Consider the following 14,047-nt stretch of genomic DNA (forward strand, 5'->3'; position numbering starts at 1 on the left):
CTTTCAAATGTGGAAACTAGTACGAAATCCAGGCAGTGAGAAGATGTTCTCATTCTATTACAGCAGACTATACGCAAACTATTATATATAACCAACCATGTCCAGAGCTTCCAGACACCTCATTCACTAATTTCATAAAGTACCCCATCATACAGTGCCCTGTATTCTTCCAGTACTTCTCACGCTAACTGCATTAGTGTTCCTGCTGTGTTTTCTTTTATTGGGCCATATGGTTAAACGCTCACGACAAAGGAATATACAAGATGATCCAAACCAAAATCAGGGTTCCACTTATCATCGTTGCTCCAGTATAGCCCCTGACCCAGAGGACCCACCAAACGAAACAACTCCACCCAGAGTTGACGTACCATACGACAAGCCGCACCAAGAGCCGTGTTCACTCTGCTACCCCACATCACCCCAGAGAAAGCGATAGAAGCCATTGATATCTTGGCCAAACTACAACCTCCACCAAAACGCTCTCACCACCGTTGCCGATGTGTACACCGTCTACCCAAAATTGTAGAAGAAACTCACTACGTAAACATTGGTGAGTGCAAAGAAGTGAGTGTGTGCAAAAGTGACCGCGTACGCGAATAGTTGTCCGAACATCTCAACTCTTGTAAACCCGAGTCATCCTATAGTTTGCTATTGGAATGGATTAGTTGTTTTTCTTTAATCAATGTTAATCAATCACATAAGCAACAGCTCCAATAGGAAAAGAAGGACGTTTAGAATAAGTTTAAGGAAATGCCATGGGTTATTGAGAACCCATGTTTTTGTTTTGAGGGGGGAGTGGTTGTGACGGACCAAAAGGCCCTTGTTTTTTTTACAATTAGGCAATACTCAGATGTCGCAATTATTCCATTAGATTAAAAAGGGAGAAAAAAACAAAATCATAAATTACTGATAAAAGTTTAAACACATTAAGAAAATTTCCAAAATTATTACATAAAACAAAGATAGTTGCTCGTCATCATGGATATGATGGTTAATAATTTTACCAAAATATCGCAATAGGTTATGGCTAGTTCATGAAAATTTGCTAGATCCGGAAAACAAAGTCATAAATTAGTAAATTGATAACAAAAGATGGTCAAAATTCGGTTATAAAAGCTGACCGAGAAAAACAAGTCGCAAATAATTCAGACCTATTACTTCTGAACGCATAAACGCTAACTTCAAGTGAATAAAATCACTGTAAGTGAAAGTTCGTGAAGTTTTACTTCTGGGTGTTAAGGCTTTGGAAATTGAAGTTACCAGTTCCTTCTTGGAAAATGAGCTGTGTTATTTTTCTTAAATCCGATTGTTTCAACAAAATGATTAATTACCTACTATTTCGGTTGTTAACATACAATTATGAAAGAAGATCAATCATCAATTATTAACTTTAATATTTATTAGTCAAATGACCGGGATGAACTCAAAAATTTGTAAGAAAATAAACCGTGTAAAGATTGACACGTCTTTCGAACATCTTATCTAAATTACGTGAACTCAAGCCGCCTATATGATTAATTGAAGTCATGGTTTGTGCTCTTTTTAACCTTTGGATATTTTTAAGAGATTACCGATAATATGTCATTATTGATACCACTCTCCTCCAGACAAACTTCAATTAATTATTTCATTTGTCAAATAATTACCTTATCTTTTTAACGCCGTTAAAGCAAGCAGAATCAACACAAAAATCAACTTGTAGTCTTGTTCAGATTTATATTCGTAAATTTCGCTTGTCAAATGTAGCTGTGATTCTTGTATGGCTTAAGATTCCATTATTCTGTATAATGATTCAAATCCCTGTGTGTGACCCTTTTTGAATCTAATTGTGTTTTTGTTCACTTGTAACCTTAGATATTTTCTTTTATTCATTAAATTCTTTTATTTTAAAATTAACAATGTCTTTAATTGTTTAATTGACTGCATTCCTTCTCCTGAAAATAACTGTTTCCGCAACATAGCCGGAAATCCTAAGTTGAAATAAATTTATTCGTTCTGTAGTGGGAAAAAATGTTTAGGCTCTTTTGGAACTCAAATTAGAAAAATAAAAAAAACAGACAACCCAAAAACCCGCCACAGTATATTGTAGCACTCAATGTTTCAATAATCATCTAAACCTAGTTTTCAAACGGCCATTCACACATTCAATTATGCTCCACATCCTCTTAAATAACGAATTGTAATTATATCCAGGTGTATTTGGCTGCTGATGCTCTTCCAAAAGTGTCATCAACTAAGTTCGTAAGGAATATCCAGAATCACCGTTCCCCGTCCAGCTGCATGAATTGTTCTCATTACTTGTTGCACTTATTCCATTGAATTATTCTATGTAAAAGCAATGTGTGTACCACCAGGATATGAGGCATTTACATTTAAAATTCTGAAATTTGAATTTGCAATCAACTGAAAATTTAATGAGTGATATCCTTTTGCGATTAATATAAATTTGTGTTGGTCTCTCTACATCATTACCAGTGGGATAGATAATGGCAACATGAGTGCAATCAATAATTCCTACAATTCCAATGAAATCATATTTATTTTTGTGAAAATTGAATTCTCAATTCATTCAGTTCTTCAAAATTTCTTGGAAATTTGACAAAACGTTCAAAACTTACTGGATTGTTTAAAGCACTGCAAACTTCAGTGATACACTCACTGTTGGTTATGACACTGCCATAAAAAATTGGAACCAATATCCATTTGATAAATGTCTGAAGTAAAAAAACGTAATGCGATCAAAACACGAATAGGAATCTCTAAATCTGTTGGTCTAGTAGATGGTCTCATAAAAACCTGGTGAAATACCCTATTCACTGGAAGAACTGTCCCAATATTGCGACGGCCCTAGTCGATAAAAATTGTGACTTAAAAAGTGAACTTGTGATTAAATTGTGATACTCGGCAAAAAATTTATGTAAATATTAAAGTAGTAAATACTTAATTGTTGCATAATAATAATAATAATAAATAATTGTGTTATTTGTTCTGAATTTGACGTGTGTACAAGATTAACACAAATAAAGCATTGCAACAATATTGAACAATTCCTTTGACAAACGAAACATTGTTTTAAAAGGTGCATTACTCAAACTTGTTATGGCGTCAGTACGAGGTAAGAGAGCTCGAGGGACTTCTTCAGCAGATTCTTCATGGTCTAACATTTCTAACATAACCAGTTCTTTCATTTTGCCTATGTCAGATTTCCAAATTTCAACAACGACTTTTACATACGCAACAGAAAACAACGTTTGAAGTAACGAAACATCATTAAAGGTCGATATTTGATGTTTTTCAAGAAATGAAATTTCATTTTTCGATTTGTGTCACAAAATACCGTCCGGAATGAAATGTCATAATTCCACTTACATCTCATTCGCATTTCATCATTCCGTATGGTCAAAAATGCCGAGAAGTTGACAGCGTACGAAAGTATAATTTTTCTAGTCGAAGTGCAATTTTTTTTTAATGTTGTTAATTTACTCACATGATGTTGAGTTATAACTGGTTAGAAATACTGTTCAGTTATTTACACCTTTAAACATTGGATCTTTAAAAGACGCTATAATTATTCCTAAAATTAACATAATTTATAAATAAAGCATGTTATAATATTATATTTTGTATTATTTGCATGTGTTTCAACTGACCCCGATCACTGTTTCAACCGCCCCTGAGATGGGGACGGTTGAAACAAATCAGGTCTCTTTTTAAATTTTATATGATACTAAAAATAATTTTATTTTTACTCAAATTATCCACTACTAGATAAAAACACGCTCTCGAGTATAACATATCTCTATCATCCCTCGATTTATTAGTGGCAATGCTATGGACGATAAATGCTAAATTGTTTTAACCGTACCCCATCTACCCTAATCCTTAACGTTCGTAATGCTTATCACGTTTTTTGGACGATGGCTATCAGCAACCCAAAAAAAGGATTTATCTATTGAAACCTAATTCATATGCAAAATTTTCTATAAATTTGAATTCGAAGTTAGTTTTTTGCTTTGGAAGTGCCTCCATCATGAAAAAACCGCTTTTATGAAAATTTTTAAAAAATTAAAATTAGGCAAATTTTCCTTCTGGATAAAGCTAGAAACTTCTCTTTTTTTGCAAAAGATCGCTATATCAATGTAGTTTTTAACGCAAATACACAAGTTTTAGTTTTGAGGAAAGAAAACTGAGAAAATTGGGCATTACTACGAATACAAAGGGAAATACCCGGCCACTTCAAGCGCATATCACAGTGAATTTAAATTGCAATAACTTGCTGTGTTAAAGATATTGAAATGATTCTCGCACCAAAAACTTATTTTAACTATTAGCTTTAATATCAATTTGTTTTTGAGTTATGACTGTTTAGAGTCAGTCAGGAACTTTAACACTGGTTTTCACTTCTAAAACGGGATCGACACCTTTAAATAATAACCAAAAGTTGATTTATTGAAACTGAATTTTTTTTATATATATGCATATCGGATGTGACAAAAGTCGCGGACAAGCACTTAACAGCAGCCAGAGAAAACTATACAAAACACTATTATCGATAAAAAAAATCACAAAACCATTTATTTTGTGAACAAAGACTGAAATTAAAAACAAAAAATGCCACTACTACGTGTTGCCAAATGTTGCTACACTTCTAAACTGGTGTTTTTAATTATTTTAAAAATCATGTAAACATTAAAATATATAATTAAAAACAGAGTTACCGGGTCTGCTTTTCCTATTATACCACACCAGAGTATGCATTTTTGCAACTTATACAAGCTCAAGCTGTATCTTAAATAAGAAGCAATAATTGCAATAATAATTTATTATTTTTTTATTGGTCAGTAATGTTAATGCCACTAGTAGCCTTCTCAATACCATGCTTGCAACTTTTTACTTTTTTGGGTTGCTCTGCACTGAAAAGATTTTTCAGTGTATTCCATACTGAATAATTTAATGAGCATATTATAATGATCATTGAAAAAGGCGACATTATTTTTTTATTGATTACATGTTAACGTGATTATTTTTTAACGTAACTAGGTATTTCGTTTCACATAGAGCGTTTTATCAGGTCGTACATGATACCAAACACCATGTGGTCAAAATCAATTTTGCCATATTAGTATAAAATGGGTAAAAAACAAAGTAAATAGAAATTTTGCGTTTTTGGTATTTAGTTCAGATAGCATCTGTAGCAACATCTATGCGGTAGTAGTTGAACTAAACATGGCTGGTTTGTAGCATTTTAGACAAGCCTGATTTTAATTGTGCAACTTTATAGGGATTTCCGATTTTGGCAATGTAACGCTTTGATGTGTACTTTTATAAATGAAGCATTTTAATCGATATTGTTTTTACGAAATTGTCGTATGCGTTTTGAAATGGGAGTAACTCGGACTACTACAGTACGCGATCAAAAATGCTTTTTTTGGCCTTAATACTAAAATTCTATTAAAATAAATAAGGGTAACCTCATTTTTTGTGAATTTTCCAAAACTGCAGTTAAAAAAAAATTGCGGGACGGGCCCATTGAGAGCAATGATGAGGAGAACGACGAGGAATCTAATCAAGCCATACCTCTTTTAAATTAAACTCCGATCACTTTCAAAAATAGGTTACGTTATATGTCAGTGTCATATTGTTCAATTCAAGTAGAAATCCTGCAAAATATAAGTAAATAAAATATAAGTTTTCTGCTTGGAAGTAACATTGCTTAGTCATTTTACCGATATATGAGTACATTATTTGCATTTTCAATCGCTAAAAAGGGTTATTCAGACAATCATAAAACCGCTTCACTCAAGCTTATTTACAGTCAAAACGTGACCAAAACTATCAAATATAACACATTTTAATAACAAACCTAAATAAATTAATGGACAACTAATCAAATAAATAAAAATAAAATAAACTTGTGTATTGAAATTATGAACGGACAAAAAAGGAGACCGGTAAAGCCTACCTTACAAAAAAATGAAGAAGAAACTGGTTCTTCTCAGGACCCACAACAGGTAAACGATGACGTCAACGACGACGAAGAACTACCGTCAAAGAAAAAAAGGCGTCATTTACATCCAGACGCTCAAGAAATAGTTATAAATGTGTATCAGGGTTTGATCAAGATGGGATATTCTAATTCGATTAAAGATGCAAGTGAATTAACCAGGGTACCCTATAATAACGATTAAAAAAATCATAAATAAAAATAGTTACGACCGAAAACGAGTGGAGAGAAAAAAGTTTACAAAATTCAGTGAATGTTTAGGTACAGAGATAAAGAGTATCATTTAGGGCATATATAAAGAAAATATGGTACCTACAACGGCTTCACTGAAACAAAAATTAATTGATTCTGGCTACGATATTGAGAGTTGTGATGAAACATTTAGACTGTATTTGCGAAGCATCGGATTTAAATATAAAACACTTGACAGAAGAATGGCCATCATGGAATCACCACGTTTAAAAAATGGAGAATCGAATACATTGCACGGATAAAACAATATCGTGATGAAGGGCGGCATATAGTTTATCTCGATAAAACGTGGTTTGATACACTTGATGTTGTTAAAAAAGGTCTTACTGATGGTACAAGAAATTGTAGCTTAAACACACCTCCGTCTGGCGGAAAAAGAATTATTATTCTACACGCAGGAGGAAGCAATGGACCCGTAATGCACTTCTTTTGTCAGCAAGAAAGATTAAAACTTGTTCGGCTGATTATCACCAAGATATGGACACTTCATTGTTTGAAACTTGGTTTACTAAACAATTGATGTCATTTCTACCGCCTAACAGCGTAATAGTAATGGACAACGCAAGATACCATTCTAAACAATTGAATAAAAAACCTAATCAAACGACTAGAAAAAAACAGGACATTATTGACTACATGATGTCTAATAATACTGAAGTTCCAAAAAAGAACTGTTGGGTAAAATTAAAAGTTTGAATATTCCAGACCAATACTGATTGATGAAATTGCGAAGAATGAAGGACATACCGTTTTAAGACTGCCTCCATACTATTGTATTCTAAATCCTATTGAACTTTTTTGAAGTGATCTTAAAAATGGTATTAGAAGACACAATACTTCTCCAAATTTCAGTGCTAGTGTGGTGGACGTCATAAGGAACGAAGTTGACAAGATTACTGCAGAAAACTGGGCAAACTATGAAAAGCATGTTATTGTATATACGACAACAAATTTTTGTTGCTGCCCTCTATTCCCGAAATATAAAAGTCAACCCACGTATACGGTTAAATAGTGTATGTGGACAAAAAGTAAAAGAAAATCCAAATCATTCTAAAAAACGTTAAACCTCAAACATGGATATTTTGTTTACCATTAAAATTATCTTTAGTTGATAATTTTTTAAACATTTTTTCAAAAACATTAAAATAAAATTAAAATGTGATAGCGTTTAATTTTTAATGACAGTATTTGATTACAAACCCTTTAAAACTAGCAAAGGAAAGTAATCTTTTACAAACATTAGAAAAAAGCAGAATGCTTCTTTTGTCTCTTAAATAGGAAAATTATTATCGAACAACCAGTATTTAAATAATTATAATTAAAATTTTATTGTTGCAACAAATAAGAATATTGTAACCACGACAGTAAAAAAAGTCAATTCATATTTTTGGCACTGTCATCATTTCATTTGGCTTTATTTTTGACCAAAATTTAAATCCGATTGTCCTCTGTACGATCACCAGTGTGAGGAAATTTTATGGGCGAAGGTTAGTGCATGGGCGCGCGCTTGCAGTCAGATAAACCTTTAAATCGAAATGTTGTGGAACAGCTTGCATTATAGATATAAGTTAGGAAAGAGTATTAAAAAATGTTTAGACAAAGAATTTTTTGTTTCAACCCTCGCGAAGGGGCTGAAAAGACGTTTTAGCTAAAAATTTGCAAACACCTAAAATTGGACACATTTTGCGTTTACATACTCGTATCTTCCTTCTGGATAAAGCTAGAAGCTCCGTTTTTTTTGCAAACAAATTTTCAATAAATGCAGATTTATACGTAGTTTAACAAGGTTGAGTTTTGATAAAGGGAAACCAAGAAAATTACATTTTCTTGTAACGTTGCATAATTGTATAGTGAAATTTTCGAGATGCGAGAAAGTTTTTTAATTTAAAAGATAGACTCCCACATAATCGAAACGAAATAAAGCTAATACTTGAAATAAATTTTTGGTGCAAGAATCATTTCGTTATCTGTAAGACTCACCAAGTTATTGCAATTTAAAATTACTGCAAAATGTGCCTGAGGTGAAACCGAACCGTATTTCCCTCTAAAGCGTGTTCATCGCCTTTGATAACATTTCGAGAGCTAAAAATCGTAATTCATAAATAATTAAAAAATAATTAATGTCACTTATCTATTAACATTATACCTTTACTTTTAACCGCCCTAACTCTCTGTTAATTTTAATAATATCTAAAAAGTCAAAAGAACATTTTTATCTCATGTACATATTTAAAAAGCATAAAAGTGACCCAGTAGAACTAAATTACGAAATTGTAATTCATTTCAAAGTATTCTTTGGTGTGACATTAATATTTTTTTAATTATTTACCATTTTTAGCCCTTGAAATGTTTTAAACCACACCACGTTTCAAAGGGAAATACGCTGCGATTTCACCTCGAACACATTTTGTAGATAACTAAATAATCCTTCTTTAAAGTCCTTTTTAAAAAAATATACAAATCGTAACGTTTCTGACGAATTAACCGGTAACATTAATTGTATAAACCCCTAGTAAACTACGCCAATGCACGCGCTATAACGGACCATTTCATCGATAAATATGAACATCGCGAGAGCACTACGACGAGTCAGCTGATCGGTTGTGGCCTCATGGCCACCCCATAAAATTTCCTCACACTGACGATCACATCAGCTGAAAGAGCTTCGCAAGTGATTTGTGTTTTGGGGAGGTTTTTCATCAAATTTATGTCCATGGACTAAAGATAATGGAATAATAAATTGGTTGTCATGATCAAGACTTACGGTGAGACACAAGGTAATAGTAATTGATGTAGTCGAATCAACAGTTTACAAACAAATAATGTAAATTGAATGATTTTCTGTTATAATGTGAATTTTTATTCTACATGGCATTTTAGGGTTCTTTTACGAAACCTCACTCAAGACCGTAAAGACCCTGTACGGGTCATATGATTAAGTAATCAGTTTTCCTTACGAATGTCTTATCTTAATCCAAGATAGAATTCCAAATCGAATAATGTATTTATCTTTTTTCTATTTATTATTATTATTAAGCATTCATAATCTCCGTGGCAATTTGGTGACAAGTGGATTTAGATAACTTATCTAAGCACAAAACTTGTAGCTTGGGTAACTTACGAGGGCAAGTTGAGAAATTCTCGGCCTACCACAAAATTAACATTGTTATCAATACAATTTTTATACGGGAGCAAGTCATCATGTGTCATAAATTATGACTCATAATAGCATGCCTCAAGTTTTGTCTTGATCTGACAAATAGTTTTTTTTCTGAGCATTTTTTTACGTAAAGGTGCATGTCTGTTTTTTACAGTGGATAAAATGGAGAATTTCGCCGTCATTAAATCCTTTGTTATGGAGGGCTTATTGCCAACAAAAGTTGCTGAGAGTTTATAAAGAGTCAACCTCTTCATATTCTACTGTAAAAAATGGCCAGCTGAATTCGAACATGGTTGCACATCTCTCAATAATGAGTTTTGTAAAGAACGACCAAAGACAATAACCACGGATGAAAACCTCAAAAAATGCACAATTTGGTATTCGATGATCGGAGATTGAAAGTGTATGAGATAGCTAAGGTTGTAGGGTCATCTGAGAAAAGGGTGTAGTTTATTTTGCACCAAGAATTAGATACGAAAAAATTGTGTGCAAAAAGGTGCCGCATGGGTCCACCTGCCCACAAAGGCGCTCTGACAATGGGAAAATTGGGGAATTTAAAACATGAATTATTAAAATATTCTTCATATTCGCCTGATTTGACTTCCCCAGACTTCTACCAACCACAAATTTAAAAAAAATTATCACTCGAATGAGGAGGTGTTGCGGTTGTAAACATGTCTTACAGAAAGTCACCTCAGGGATGGGATTAAAAAACTAGAAACACATTGCACTAAATGCGTTGAAAATTATATTATACAAAAAAACTGCATATTTGAAGTAAAAAACGAAGTCTTTCATTCTTAGGCCGAAAATTTTTCACCTTGCCCTCGTATATTATAACTTAGGTTAAAATGTATGAACAAGTGCAACAAAAGAATTTAAACAATCCTTACACGATCTGGTTCACTTTTAAGCAAATAATCCATAAAAATCAACCTACTTCAACGAAACTAATGCTATAACAAAAAATTTTCAATTGTTCTTACACGGTTTGGTCCATTTTTTAATGAAAAATCGTTAAACATCTTACTTGTGGAAAGGAACAAAACTTTCACTTCATACAAGATGGGGCAAAAGTAACTTCATAGTTTGATTGTGCTATAATTTTTATAAATGACGACAAATCTCATTGTGCTTTAATATTTATGTTGTTAAAAGATTGAGAATTTGTTGTCAATAAGCAATACATACCTGAAGAACGCAGAATTACTGATATCTCTCTAGTTTGACTAGTTTTCGGTCGTGTGGTCTCCCGTTTTGGCGATGAACTGGGCGATCAGATCGCTAGATCTGACGGCGCCTAACTTTTTCCTTTGGACTTTTTAAAATCTCGTCTTTACCACAACAAATCACAACCTTGCAAGTATTAAAACGCAACATGGAAAAAGAAATCACCAATATTCTGTCAGATATTTAGCGAGAAACAATTCAAAATGCCGTAAAACGAGCTCAGATGTGCTCGAACTCAGGAGGTGGTCATATAGCCGCTATAATTTTTTTCAACTTAACGTGATCATTTTTACAATTACAATTACAATTTTACAATCAATTTTACAGTTTTTTATAATCTTTCCGAGAAAATGGGAACTTTTATTTTTAACAAAATGGCAGTTAATTTACATTGTGGCATTACTTTTACCTCACCTTTTATTTAAAAGGGTGGTTTCGATAAAATGAGATTTTTTTTAGAGATTTATTTTTAATTTCGAATATAATAATTCCATTGAAAATTAAAAATTATTAATATTTTGTTTTAGAATTAATTTTTAACTAACAGTAATACATACCTCAATATTTATATTTAGAAGCTTTTCTAATGCGATTTTTTTTTCAGTAATCCGAATAATTATTATTTACTGATCCGAAGTGACCCGGTTCCGTTCTTTGCACTTCTCAACTTTTTCAAAATTGTTTTTGAATTGCTTAGTTGTTACAATGGCTTCAAAGAGGAAACACACCACTTTGACATTAAAACAAATCAGAAATATTGGATAAATTATGGAGTGGTGTAAACAGCAGTGTCTTAGCTAACTTATATGGAGTTGAACAGGCTACGGTTGAAATGGAGGGCAGAAAATACTCTTGCGACGCCAGACAAGAAGACGCATTTTTTTTGAGGTGTATAAAATCTTATAATTTCAGCCACTGGGACCAAGGTATTGACTGTAAAAATAAAAATAAGCTGTTTGTAAGTATTTTTTATCTAGTTTAATAAGAACCGCAACGTACACAGGTTATGAAAGGCCATTCGTGTTCCACAGGTTTTGAAACGTATAATGTGTGGTCTGCGGTGTCTCTTTTTGGAAGCTTTGCAAAAGAGTTACATCGACAAAAAAATCACAATATTATTATATTATTATATAAAATGAACGAGGGAAACAGTTACCTTTTTTTAGAGATAATCGTAAACTACCACCGTATATACAATGTACTTGAATTTTGAACATAATATGCATACTCGGTAACTCTAGGGACATGTAAGAAGCTAAAAGAGTATCCTAATAAGTACAAAAAATAATAGCATGCCATAAGAAAAAAATATTAGTTTGACGTCATACTCTGTATGATCAAAAATGTTTTCCTGAAATTCCTTCTAGAGTATAATTAACGTCTACTAAATATCGTAAGTCCAAGTTTAAACTGAACTACAGAAGACGGGAGCCGAGCTCCACCCTGTATATTTTTAATTTTTTAAACTTGTCTTTTTATGTCACAATTCCTATGTCCTAATTATTATTGTTATAGATCTGTAAGAAAGATGGTGTAGTAGAACAAATTCCATAGATAAAGTTCGATTTTTCAACTTGTAATTTCTAAAATTCTGCTTTACTCAATTTCCTTGTTTTTTTAAATAAATAGGAGAGATATTCATCATTAAAAACTTACTGTTTTCATAATGGCAAGTCTTTTTTTCGATACGATTTTTTTTTATTTTAAGACTTTTAAAATTCTTTGTCAAAAGGTGAACGTTTTGTACTTGAATACCACCTATTTCTTTGTACTTTAAACTTCCGTTCTCTATCACCATCAATCATGATACGCAATGATTAGCGAACGAGGGATTAAATTTTCTTAGTTTCTAATCACTGATTCTTCTATATATTGTTCAATGTATCAAATACTTAATTCAAAGTTATCAGTTTCGTTTGTTTTGTCATTATGAAACTGCTTCCTGTTGTTCTTGTTCTTGTTTATACACACATCTGGGTGGGTGCTCGTAAGTAAACAGTTTACTTCTTTTACATTTTATTCAATGTATTCACTTTATTTAGAACCACAATGCCCACCACAAGATGGCGATTTTCCAGTCTTTATTCCAAGTCCAGATTGCACTAAATATTACATGTGCGGAAACGGAATTCCTCATTTGATTACTTGTCCTGGACACCTACATTTCAATCCAACTCTAAATGTATGTGATTGGCCCGATCGTGCTGGATGTAAAGAAGGTGAAGAATGTCTAGCTGATTAATCTTACATACCTATCTTAAATAAATTAACAATGCAGTGATTCACATTGGTTTATTTACTTCTTTTTAGTATTATAAGTTTATAAGGGAAAAAGTTTTGAAAAAAAGTTTGTGTTCTAATTAAAAATAAACTAAATTACTGTGGCTCCTGGCGACCCGGTCTTAGACACAATTTACAGAAAACTCCAACGTCACTTCAAAAATGTAAACGTTATGTTTTGCACTGATTATTATTTTGTTTATACTTAATCTACAGTAAGTTTTAACGGCAGCTGACAAAGTTAGTTCTGCGCAAAGACGAAACTGGTTTTAATTTAATTTTGGTTGTGTCAACTTCCGGCACCGGTATCCAGTGCAATCCCGGCAGCCTCATGAACAATGAAATTGACGTCATCAACGACCGAGATTTGGCTTCGGCACGAGTACCAACAGTAACAACAATGTCAACCGGTGTGCAAATTATTATTTACCTAACGAGTTTGGAAAGTACAATTTCCAACATGAGCACTTTGTTTGCTTCACGACCGGAGCGAATGCTGCATGAAGTGCGAATGTAGGAAATTGCTTTCCAAACAAATTACAATATTTTTTGTTACGAATCTCTCAAAAAAATCAAAAAATTATAAATATTTTTTATAATTTAGTCTTTTTGCTAATGGGTTGACAACACAAAAAACAATCAAAAATTTGACAAGAACTGTTGCTTATCGTTAAAAAAAATAACCGTTTCCATCTCAACGATAGCGACACCAACCTATTAAATGTCCCTAGCCATTGTTGCAAAGTAAAAAACACCGCAGTGCGGGAAAGTCTAAACGCTATGAGTACAAGAACTATTTTCTTATGTAAATAATTTATTTTCACTGAAAATTGTACTGTGAAATCGTGCGTTTGCTAAAGGCGGTATTAGAGTCGTTTTCAAATCAGAATATCTTGGCCAGGGAAGGCAACAGGTCGTTTCTTACAAGAATTTTACGAAGAATTCGATTCAAATGGGCTAAATATAGCGAATAAAAAAATTCGTATTGAAACCAAAATATGTGAACGTGTGACGATAAGTGAAGATAATTATTTAAGTAATGAACGGCATCTAGAAGTATCAGTTCTAGAACTAATTATTAACCTTGGTGAATATAATAATATCGGATGTTAAGTTAATTA

At 32.6% G+C, this 14,047-nt stretch overlaps 1 long non-coding RNA gene across 1 annotated transcript; it reads left to right on the forward strand.

The window, feature by feature from the left end:
- Positions 1-9,018: 9,018 nt before the first annotated feature.
- LOC103312748 (uncharacterized) lies at positions 9,019-12,931 on the forward strand. Its single transcript, XR_010335477.1, has 3 exons — positions 9,019-9,033; positions 11,251-12,633; positions 12,689-12,931. It is a non-coding gene; the product is annotated as an uncharacterized LOC103312748 (long non-coding RNA).
- Positions 12,932-14,047: the final 1,116 nt, after the last annotated feature.

Source organism: Tribolium castaneum, chromosome 9, assembly GCF_031307605.1.
Source record: "Tribolium castaneum strain GA2 chromosome 9, icTriCast1.1, whole genome shotgun sequence".
In the NCBI taxonomy this organism is placed as follows: domain Eukaryota; kingdom Metazoa; phylum Arthropoda; class Insecta; order Coleoptera; family Tenebrionidae; genus Tribolium; species Tribolium castaneum.